Raw genomic sequence first — 12,975 nt, 5'->3', positions numbered from 1 at the left:
GACCGGCCATGGAAAATTCGGTTGCTACTTTGAAAGATTTAGGATCAAAAGTGCAGAAGAATCTCTGTGCATATGCAAAGACAATCAGACTGTTGAACATTTGATTTTTCACTGTCCAGTGTTCGAAAGAAAAAGACACTTTTTAAGATATCACATCTCGGACTGCAGTTTAAATTACTGCACACCCCTTTACCATTTACTTAGGAAAAATGTTGTTATAAACAATCCACAGAGTTTATACACCACATCCACGCAAGACTGTAGCTATTAAGTGTATGTAAATTAATGACGATATAAAATCCTAATGCACTATCTAAAACAAGTTGTCTCTCCTTGGGACATAATAATAGTAATAACAACAATAACTATGTTTGTATTATAGATTTTACTATTGTTCAGTATTTGATGACAGGTAGGCCTATATAGTTTGTAACCGCAAGTAATTTTGTTTATTGCTTTACTATCGCAAACCACCTATATATTAGGTGTTTAATTTGTAACCAAGTCAATTTTGTGCATTATCTCTTTACTATTGCTTAAAATTATGTATAAAATCGCAAATTTATGTCATATTCTTGCAATCTCTCTACACCTTTGAATATAATTTCTAATTTTATTTAATTTTGTTTTAACTGAATGTAATTATTGCATAACGTATTTAGTATTGTTTACTGTCTATTAATTAGTGTATTTATATTGTAATTATGACTCATGCCTACTACTACTACTTCTTTAAAATTACGTATTATCTCTACATAATGTATGTCACATGTAACAAACTACAACCTTAATATACCAAAGGGTAAAATAGGATTTCAATATTTGGATAATAATAATAATAATAATAATAATAATAATAATAATAATAATAATAATAATTAATAATAAACCAGGAGAACAACATGGAAGAAAAGTAAGATACGGAACAGATGTGATAAATAAATTAATATAACAGTTAAACATAGGGAAAACAAAATTGTACGCCATATACGTTTTCAGCATTCTAAAACTGTAATGGAAAACTCTAAATATAAAAAGAAACATCTTTTCAGACTCATGTTTTACTACATTTGTAACAATTTAAGTATGATTTCCAACATTTATTCTCAACCTAACCAGCATTTTATTCATTTCCGATATTAACCCTTATATACAATGGATATATTGTCTTGATTTTATAACAAGCAATACTCGTATACAAAACACGGAACGTGCTTGCTTAGGCGTGTGTCAAATTCGCTTCCGCTGCCTGTACTTGAAACACGTCGACTACATTCTGACCGGCGTCTTATGTTCACCTCGGACTAATACAAATATACCGATGTCACGGCCCTAGTTATCACATCATAATGTAACAGTTCAATGCTATCAACGTTTGAAATGTGAAATATTTTTTTTCGATATAGTCTTATGCCCATATCAGTATTTGGGTCCTTGCCGCATCTAAACTTTTAATTCAATGTGACCAAACTCTGGGCTGTAACTTATAATTATTGATATATCAGCTAGAACTTCAATCACAGGCAACTGATGTAAGAGAGGTAATGGAAACTTAAGGCGCATACAATGCGGAATGAACTTCTAAGAATTATGCTTAGTTTATGAAGGTCGCGCCATCTAGCACACGCATCCCTATACAAAACTGTAATCATCTGTATAGGTACGTTGGATGTGAAATAATATTAAATTCTTTCTTTCTTTCTTTCTTTCTTTCTTTCTTTCTTTCTTTCTTTCTTTCTTTCTTTCTTTCTTTCTTTCTTTCTTTCTCTCTCTTAGTTTAACCTCTCCCTTCTAGGTGCATTTACACTACCCACGCCACCCGGGCCTTACAGGGCTGCGACCTGTCGGGAGAGGAATTAAGGCCCATTCACAATGAAAATTAAACATAACCGTAACATAAACACAGAAGTTTGCGCCCATGCTACCAAATGGGATCATTCACAGTGATTCACATAAGCATTGACATAAACATTACCGTAAGACGTTAACATGAAAGTTTGCAAACTCCAAACTGTCATGCTTATACTTACGTGATTTGCAAACAACACAATTGTGGAGCGCTGAAGTATACGACAGAATATGAGGAAATGGCGTCGTTGTTATGTTTCCATGGTTACCAAGTATGTTTGCTGTTATGTTTATGTTCCCATCGTGAATGACGGTATGACTTCTTGATTTGACCGTAAAGGCCCATTCACAATGAAAATTAAACATAACCGTAAGATAAACACAGAAGTTTGCGCCCATGCTACCAAATGGGATCATTCACAATGATTCACATAAGCATTGACATAAACATTACCGTAAGACGTTAACATGAAAGTTTGCAAACTCCAAACTTTCATGTTTATGCTTACGTGATTTGCTAACAGAACACAATCGTGGAGCGCTGAACTATACGACAGACTATGAGAAAATGGTGTCGTTGTTATGTTTCCATGGTTACCAAGTATGTTTGCGGTTATGTTTATGTTCCTCTCGTGAATGATGGTATGACTTCTTGATTTTAATGTAACGTTTATATTCTTAAGTTAACGCTTACGTTATGTTTAATTTTCATTTTGAATGAGCCTTAACGTTTACATTCTTAAGTTAACGCTTACGTTATGTTTAATTTTCATTTTGAATGAGCCTTAACGTTTACATTCTTAAGTTAACGCTTACGTTATGTTTAATTTTCATTGTGAATGGGCCTTAAATCTATGGATCACATACATATGGAGGGCCTTCCCGGATGAGGGATCAGCTCAATGCCAGGGCCACCTCCGATACAACACAAACATTTAAGACATTACACAGCATTCACTCACACATATGAAAGGATTAAGGGAAGGATCGCCGTCCATGGCCGGACTTTCAAGAGGTACAATCCCGGAATTGCCTGGAAATAACTGAGGAAACCATTAAAACCTCAGTCAGGATTGCCGACCCCCGGGATCGAACCCCGGACCTCCCGAATGAGAGGCCAGCCCTCTACCACGCCGCAAGCCCGCTCGGTTAATATTAAATTGTATGAATTAAATTAAAAAATTATGGCATTACGTGCAATAAGTCGGAAATTTGATTCTATCTGACAAGGAAATATGAATGTGAAAAGTTTACTTGTGCCGTGAGTGTTAACTTCCAAATGTTGGAGTAGTAGGCTGCATACCTTCCTCTTCTCAAACTTGTCTCTTGAACTCAGCACACACAACTGGCTGGCTAAATGGTCACTGAAGGCTACATCTCGGGACTAGAAACCGGTTTGACGTCTCTTAGATTTGGGTATAAGTCACATCTGTGCCATATTGTTTTAATCTTTGAATAGCGACAGATGTATAAAAATAGTTTACCAACACGGCCTTGTGACAGAAATAAAAGAAAGGAATAACATTTATAGGAACGCGTGACTCAGGTGTAATAATGCTTTTAATCTCGACGGGTTATTACGGAAAATTAAGTAACTCTTTCATTAAACAAAAACTATTATTTCCACATTTTCGATGGGCATTTAAAGAGACAATTCGTATAAAATTAGAGCTGAGGTCCTTTTCTTTTGCGGCGAATAAAACTCTTGCATATCAGTATGCAATTTTGGTCAATTCCTGCATTATTTTGCACAATAATATAAATTCTTTGTTATTTCGTAGGCTAAAAAATGGTCTTTTTTACTCTCGTCATGGAAAATACATTACTGAATATTCATACCAAGGTAATCTTAAGGTTCTTTGTTTATTTTAACATTATCTACAATTTTCTACCGACACTTACTGTACCTATTGTGTAAAGAAATTTGTGTCACTGTCTCCCATGCTGTGTGTTAAAAATATAAACTAATAGGCATCACAAAACATTTCTATTTCTATTTTATATATAAAAATAAAGTCACTCGAAACGCGGTTTGAGTAATAGATTCAATTCGCAATTTTCTTCGATGAAGGTAACCAGTAAAATACCTGTTATTATTCGGTTGAGAAGGTTTTGTCATCTAGTCTGCTGTCAAAAAATCTGAAAGTTAAAATTTATAAAACAGTTATATTACCGGTTGTTCTGTATGGCTGTGAAACTTGGACTCTCACTTTGAGAGAGGAACAGAGATTGAGGGTTTTTGAGAATAAGGTTCTTAGGAAAATATTTGTGGCTAAAAGGGATGAAGTTACAGGAGAATGGAGAAAGTTACACAACGCAGAGCTGCACGCATTATATCCTTCACCTGACATAATTAGGAACATTAAATCCAGACGTTTGAGATGGGCAGGGCATGTAGCACGTATGGGGGAATCCAGAAATGCATATAGAGTGTTAGTTGGGAGGCCAGAGGGGAAAAGACCTTTGGGGAGGCCGAGACGTAGATGGGAAGTAATAATAAAATGGATTTGAGGGAGGTGGGATATGATGATAGAGACTGGATTAATCTTGCTCAGGATAGGGACCAATGGCGGGCTTATGTGAGGGCGGCAATGAACCTCCGGGTTCCTTAAAAGCCAGTAAGTAAGTAAGTAAGTAAGAAAGAAGGTATCCAGTAACCTCATATTCCATGGTCACAGATTACTGCAGCACTGAAGTCCTCAGCATACAATACGCAGACACCACCCTCTCGCTGACCTTCTACAGGCAGAAGTTATCAACACAGACGTTATGTAAACATCATCCTCTCGCTGACTCTATACAAGCAAAAAGAATCAACTTGGACGTAAAGTAGGCCTAAACATAAGTAGAAATGAAATCGGGAATCAACGCGGAAGTCATTCATAAGGATTTTGGAATCAATCCGGTCGTAGCCCTTGATAAGACCCAGGAACCCAGAGTCCCAAGCTTTCCTGATCAGCCGACGCTGACAGATGGGCCATCCTGCCTCAGCCCCTGATTAAGCCAGGTTCCACCGGCACACGATTAATACTGCATGATAAGAACCAGGGGCCCGGAGCACCAACTTCTTCCTATATTTGCATCGGAAATATTTACTATCCCCAAGACTTCACTCCATCCTATTTTTATTATTGTAGACTAGCCGTACCCGTGCGCTCCGCTGCACCTGTTAGAAATAAATATAAAGTAATTACATAATTAAAATAGGACGTTTGATCCAGGGAACATTCGTGTTTGATAGAAGGATAAATCGTTTAATATGTTACTTAATTTAAATTGTATTTAAATAATTCAAATGCGGTCATTTTGGTCCAGAGAGCAATCATTTGGTGCAATGACAATTCCTTTAACATGTTTCTTAATTGTTATTACATGCAACCATAGTTTAATGAAGATTGACATCATTTAGTTTTAATGTGTATACTTTATATTACTTGCTATATGTTTCAGAAGTTACTGTAATAACATTGTAGAATTATGTCCATCTAGAGAAGCTACACTTTCCAATGGTGAAATAATAATTAAACAATTAATTAGTTTCCGATATTACTTCATACAAACACAAAAACATTCTCTATAGGCTATGTTTAATAGCTTTCGATTGTTTTTGTCCAAGGCCCCTTATAGACGAAGTCATTTGTTTTTATTTCAGTACAGAGCCTTAGAATGCGTTGTTATTGTAATTTTAAAACTCATTTATCTCATTAAATATCAGTCCTATCAAAATTTTGTATAGAGTAAAACTTATCGGAAATTATTTTTAAAGAACCTTTTGTTATGTAACATTTTTTTTATAAAAATCAATAATAAGCGAGATATTTCGACTTATTTAATTCAGGTCCCCTTATAACCCCCATTTTAAATAAAGTATTTTGAATGCCATATAGCCTAAAATCTAAGTTACAACGAACTTAATTTATATTCCAATTTTAATATAAATCGGTTCATCCATTATCGCGTGAAAAGGTAACAAACATCCAGACAGACAGACATACAAACAAAAATTTCAAGAAAAGCGATTTTCGGTTTCAGGATGGTTAATTATACATGTTAACACCAATTATTTTTGGAAAATCGAAAATTACCAGAAAAATTTTGGCTACAGATTTATTATTAGTATAGATAAATAGATGATATATGAAGAGGTGGAGATTGTTGGTGGAAAGATACTGTCATCCTCTGAGGAGTTTAGTGCTGAGAGGAATGCAGCATGGATGGAACTCGCGCTCACAAAGTGCTAAAAAACCTTGAAAGAGAGAAAGACAGACGGAGCCAGCCGCAGCAGTTACAAGTTGTTTGTAGTTTTGCTGCAAAAGCAGTTCACCGCCACGGTACACTCTGGCGGCTCATGCAGGTGGTCGTGATATCTACGCCATGATTTCAATTTCAGAGTGACACATGGTACAATAATTATAGTAATTTTAGATAGACTGTACCTAAACGCATAACAAAATTATATTATTTGCTAGCTTTGTAAATTAGTTTTGTAGCCTACTGGAAAAACAAACTGAATACAACCTTTTCAAGGTACAACAAATATAGCTGCAACACTTATTTATTATTACACTATTTGTTAATATTTCTTATATATGTCTTATTTGAAACATGGAATGCGAAAATTTGCAAGTCTTTATACATTAAAAAGTATTCCTCTGTTCTCAGAAAGGTAATAGTCTGTATTCGCAAATAATCATAAATTCAAGGAAATACAGGGACATCATTTTATTTTTACTAACATTTCTAATATTAACCTGCCTATACCTTTGGCTTAAAGGTTGTGAACCGGAAACACCGTTTGATACCCCCTTCCACTAGAGTTCGATGATAGTGGCGTAAGATACAAACAAATCACTTTACTAGGTATAGGAGGGATGAAAAGTAGTTCATCCATTTACGTAAACTAGGAAATATCGCGATTTTGAGTTTGATAATTTTCATTAGGTTTTTCTTTAGTCAAAATACAGTAAAATATTAACAATAAGTGTTTTTATACTCGAACTGAGCTGTCCATGTGGATGTATTCATTATGCAGCGCATATTATACTGTCTATAACACATTAGCGTACAATATAGAGAATGAAGTTAAATTGAAAAATTATCATAATATGGATATTTAAACACATGTTTGGAAATGATGGCCTTTCATTTCTATACAGGTTTCAGTTCTTTTTTTTTTTTTTGCATATTATCGCACTATAAACTATTTGCACCTAATTCCAATTACCAGTTTCGTCTTTCGTACTAGTAACTCATGTTGAAATAATTGTGTACCTACTCTATAAAAGAGTACCTTACGTACCGTAAATTCAGTCTTCACTTCTGCCTGATCCGAAAAGATTAAATTATTCAGACATGCTATTTATTGTCCATTCAAGTGGTTTTGTCGAAGGTCGTAGAAAGGAGGGAAATCATGTGACAGTTAATTACTTAACGAGGCCTTTTTATTTAAGTTATTTTAAACAGTTGTATAATATTACGTAGACGTCCAATTCCTAACAGAAGTTAATGTTTTCAGAAAAGAGCAAAGACAGCCCAGCCACAAAGGGACGGGCAGAAGTGGGTGGGGGAAACCGGGATGCGACATAGGCAAACGGACGACAGTACCTGTGCGAGAATATGATTCAATATTGAAAGCGAACATATTTCTGGAACGTACTATACTCATTAACTCAGTACTGTTTGTGTTTACGAAGACCGTAAGGCGACTTTGACTGTATACGCTTGGAGAACGGTTGTAAGTTTACTAGTAGAGGGGGTGGGAGTGAAGTACATTCAAAAACTCAGGTACAATAAAAATTGAAGTAAAAATAAAATGATGTCCCTGTATATTTTTACATGTCACGGCGGATGAAATAAACTTACTTCTGAGCTATTTCTGTACATTGAGAGCTTTTACATTTCTTTCTTGTATTAAACTCTGCTTCAAGCACATGCAGTATACAGTGTCTAACATTCTTATTCGTACATACAGCATGTAATTTAAACGAATAACACAACATTTTGTATAAAATAATTATACTTACATACTAATACTAGTGTACCATGTTTTAAAACTATTTCTTAGAATGTTAATTTACAATCACTTTTTATTTTAATCCCTAAATAACAAAAATATTAATAAATAAATTACTTTGAAAGTAAAATTGTATGTCATTTGTATTCGTACAGTTCAGTAATGTTGACGTATTCGGGAGTGCCGTGCCTTATGATAACAGCGAGTTGGATGTTTGGCAGCCATAGCGAAAGGTTGCGGCGAGGAGCTCAGCTGGTCTCTACGATTAGATTACATCAGTGAGTGTATACTTTATAGTGATGGGCGAAGTTGTTCTTTTCCCGGAACAGTTCCGACGGTTCTGGTTCCGAAAAAAATACTATGTTCCAAATAACAGTTCCGAAATAACAGTCACCAGTGGTGATGAGTCGGAGTCGTTGAGTCGTTCAAACGAACGGTACAGTGCCCTCCCTCTTCACCATGCAGTTCACACTGGAGCACTCATAGGCATGACATAGTACACATTCTTATCTATAGATGGCACTGCAATGCACATTCGAATCGATTTTGGAAAATTGCTGTGCATGCCGACAGAACTCAAAAGCTTAATGTTAGTAATTAAACAGCTGTTGACTACAAGGACAGAATACAACACTTTGTTTTCGTACATAAAGTTATAAAGACATGGTAGCCAACTAAAAAAAAATAACATAACATTTAAAACATATGGTATGTAATTTCTGTTCTCTCTATTACATAATAAAAAAAAGAACAAATCAATTTTTATTTTTACTTTTCTTAATGCACAGTTACAATAATAATAATAATAATAATAATAATAATAATAATAATAAATATTACAATTTCATAAATAATAAAAAAGAAATTTATTGGCAGTACTGAAACCTGGAAACCCCGCAGTGGGTTAGTAAAATGTTGGAATCGCATCTTTACCAAAGTGTAATTTAAACTTCGCATTAAACCTCGCTCTCCAAATCAGTACTTATATGGGCAGTTTCCAACAAATAATGCTACAACATTTTTGTCGTTCTTTGATAACAGAGAAGATATCACAAAAACTTGTGCTTGTCAGACTTAACCTCAACAAACGACATACAGACATTGTAACTAAACCACTCATTACCATTTACGACTTTAACCTTTGTATAGAATCAGCTGATCAATGAATTAATAATAGTATGCGTACTTTATGACTTTGTAGAATGTTTATAAAACAGAATTAGTCAACTAATGGTGAAATAAACATAAAGCGGGAATGAATATTACAGATTATTAAATACTTACTATAACATTACAGATGATTGGCCAGTCTTACAAATGTTGATATTAAAGTTCGCGCCACCGCAAGGATTTCAATTTCCATGCGGCCCCCTCCAACCACGTGAGAGTTTCAAGTACCAACTTCATCCGACGAAGTTCCAAGTACAACATAAAGAACAACGAGAACAGTGTAACCGCAGCTGTCATTGGTTCATCGGAACGAGCTCCGACGTTCGGAGTCGGAACATACCTTGTGCAACGCGGTACTGCGAGCCCGCAACAGCTGGGCAAGTGAGCAGCTCGGAGTCGGAACACTGTTATTTCGGAACAGGAGGTTCCGACCTACTGTTCATTTCTGCAACAGTTCCGAGACCGGAACAGTTCCAAAATAACTGTTGTGTTATTTTTTACCCATCTCTAATACTTTAGTTTAGACAACGAATAACATAACCAAGCCCACCCGTATGAACACACTACAAGCAGCGTTTAATAAAGAAGATCCAAGACCATCGGCTGTGGAAATTCATACTTGGATAGATGAGAAGCTCAAGGTACGTGAAAGTGATATACAAACTTTGCAATTAGTCGCGAAGCAGTATGCTGTTTATATAAAATTTAAGTCTGCAATCCTCTACGAACAATATGTACAACAACACAGTGGTGAATCTAACTTCGAACTCATGAATGGCTCAACAGTGCGAGTTAATATCGGTCCAGCAGAACTAGATTATGTGACAGTGAGAGTAATGAATGTGCCTCCGGAAATATCGAACGATCGAATCAAAAACGTCCTTACAAACTATGGCAAAATACACAGTATTGAAAATGAAAGATGGTCTTCACGGTATAGATTTCAAGTTGAAACAGGAATTAGAATAGTGAAAATGTCAATGGACAAACATATTCCAGTTACGTTACTGATAGAAAACTATGAAGCATATACAGGGACATCATTTTATTTTTACTAACATTTTTAATATTAACCTGGCTATATCTTTGAATTAAAGGTCTAGAACCGGAAACACCACTTGCTCCCCCTTCCAAGACTGGAATTCGATGATACTGGCGTAAAATACAAACAGATCACTTTACTAGCTATAGGAGGGAAGAAAAGTAGTTCATCCTTTACGTAAGCGAGGAAATATCACGATTTCGAGTTTGGTAATTTTCATTAGGTTTTGTTTAATCAAAATACAGTACTGTATTAACACTTAGGGTGCTATTCATAGACATTTCGCAGCATGCGCTACGAGCGTACTAAGCTAGCCCCGGCTATCCACTGGTTATTTGTGCAGAATTCAAATCATATCCTATCGCTAACACTGGTTTATGAATACGAAAAACGCTGATCATCCACCGGAAACCCGCGCTAAAAATGTCTATGAATACGGCCTTAGTATTTTTACTCACGAATTGAGCTATCCATTCTGACGTATTAATTATGCAGTGTATATTATACTGTCTACAGCACATTAGCGTACAATATAGAGAATGAAGTTAAATTGAAAAATAATCATAATATGGATATTTAAACACATTTTTTAAAATGGTGGCCGTTAATTTCGATAAAGGGTTCAATTCTTTTGTGCATATTACTGCATTATAGACTTTTGTGCCTAATTCCAATTACCAGTTTCGTCCTTCGTACAATTAACTCATGTTGAAATAATTTTGTACCTACTCTATAAAAGAGTACTTTACGTACTGTAAATTTAATCTTCACTTCTGCCCGATCCGAAAAGATAAAATTACCCAGAAATGCTATCTATTGTCCTTCCAAGTGGTTATGTCGCAGGGTCGTAGAAGGGGGGGGATCACGTGACAGTTAATTACTTAACGAGGCCCTTTTACTTAAGTTATTTTAAACAGTTGTATAATATTACGTGGACGTTTTCAGAAAAGAGCTAAGACAGCCCAGCTACTAGACTTTACAGAGGGCGAACAGAAGCAGGTGGGGGAAATCAGGATGCGACGTAGGAAAACGGACGACAGTACCTGTGCGAAAATATGATTGAATATTGAAAGCTCTTTCGTCACTGGAAAACGCGAACATATTTCTGGAACGTGGTATACTCACTCAGTACTGCATACGCGGCCTTGGCTCTGTGTGGCGAACGATTGCAAGTTTACTAGTAGAAGGGGTGGGAGTGAAGTACATTCAAAAACTCAGGTACAATAAACATTGAAGTAAAAATAAAATGATGTCCCTGTATATCGTATCATGGACAATAACAGACATGCTTTCTATGTGGTAGTACTGAGCATTTAAAATACAACTGTCCGAGTCGTTTTGTAAGAAACATTCCGACAGCACCGCGTACTCGATTGCTGATGAGTGATTTATTCCAAGAGCCACATGCTTCGTCGAAAAATCGTAACACGAAGTCTTCGATGTCAACAACCCACACTGACGTAAACTCACAAAAGAGCACAATGCAGGTTCCGGCCGGTAATGAGAAAATAGACGTCATTGATGGAACTGATGAACGGAATAAAAGTATGCCGATAAAAACGGTCAGTGATTCTGAAGTCAGTAATGTCCCGAATAGCAAGAGGGAAGATGAACGGCAGCAGCAATCTCACACAACATCTAAGAAATCCAGTTTGGTTTCTGATTCGGAAACTGAAACAGATGAAGAAGGAATAGATATCGGACTACATGCACAACCAGAAAAGAAACTGCGCATGGATCATGGAGTGAATAAACCGGGATGTTCGTCCTACGACAGAGGTACAACAGACCGAAACGAGCAGAATATTGGAATACGGCTTACAGATGGTGATGTGGTGCTGCAGACAGACGTAGAACTTAATAGTTCAGTGGTTGCGGAAAAAAATTCCGTGCGTAATGAATCCCCCAGCGAGCGGCCGTCAAATTGGAATGACGAGATGGCTGATGAAGTGGACGACGAAGAACATGCAACAACCGTGAGGGCAGAACAAGGTAGTGCAAAAACAAGATCTCAACGTAATACCCGAATCCACACTTATCGAGGAGAGAAGAGTAAATTCAGTTTTCCGTCAATAACAAAGTAATGATACACTTCCGTATATATAGGACTGCGTCACTTGCATGTGTACCGGACATTAAGGTGTAAGTAGCCATTGTTAACCTTTTGTATATTATACGGAACCTATGAAAATTGCAGCATTCCAAAATTATCTGTTATGCTAAGATATTTATGTACTTTCTTTACAAGAAGTTTTTAATTATAGGTTTTTCTGTTAAAAATAACTATAATACATATTGAATACAGGAGGGAACAACTTAGGTCTTGCCACTTTTACAAAAAGATTGTTTGTCCAATATTATGTAGGTTCTTTTTTGTACTATGAATATTATTTTTGTTTTGTTCATGTTAAAAACATATGCTGTGGCCACGGTAAATATAAATGGTAATGTGTCTCCTGTAAAGTTTAAAATGTTACAAAAATTTCTGCAGTTAAATGATATTGACGTCTTATTTCTACAGGAAGTAAAAACGACTGATTTTTCGATGAGTTTCAATTATACAGCATATGTGAATAAAGGTACAGAAGGGCTAGGTACTGCAATTTTAACCAAATCTGGTATTACATTAGAATCAATTGAGAAAACTTCCGTCTGGTAGGGGAATCAGTGGTATATATCAACAGCATCTTTTTGTTAATATATATGCTCCATCCGGAGCTACGAAACGTAGAGAGAGGAATGTTTTTTTCCAAACTGAAGTTCCATATTTATTCCGCAACATGCCATCACATATTTTTGAGGGTGATTTTAACTGTGTATTAAGCCCAAATGACTGTACTGGGGTATTTAATTCTAGTAATACTTTAAAAGACTTGACGTCACAATTACAGATGAGTGATGT

General features: G+C 35.9%; 1 protein-coding gene across 3 annotated transcripts in view; it reads right to left on the bottom strand.

The window, feature by feature from the left end:
• Positions 1-12,975, bottom strand: part of LOC138698310 (retinol-binding protein pinta-like) — a 116,237-nt gene that overhangs the window by 81,211 nt on the left and 22,051 nt on the right. The window contains exon 1 of one of the 3 annotated variants that reach the window (XM_069824133.1): positions 3,152-3,275. The exons of 1 other annotated variant lie outside the window; for it this stretch is intronic. The gene's annotated coding sequence lies outside the window, so the exon portion shown is untranslated. Of the gene's footprint in view, positions 1-3,102; positions 3,276-12,975 lie in introns of those variants that run through there. One more of the 3 variants, XM_069824132.1, reaches the window with a different exon arrangement.

Source organism: Periplaneta americana, chromosome 4 (genome assembly GCF_040183065.1).
Source record: "Periplaneta americana isolate PAMFEO1 chromosome 4, P.americana_PAMFEO1_priV1, whole genome shotgun sequence".
NCBI classification, from domain to species: Eukaryota; Metazoa; Arthropoda; class Insecta; order Blattodea; family Blattidae; genus Periplaneta; species Periplaneta americana.
This window is presented reverse-complemented; position numbering and strand designations above follow the sequence as displayed.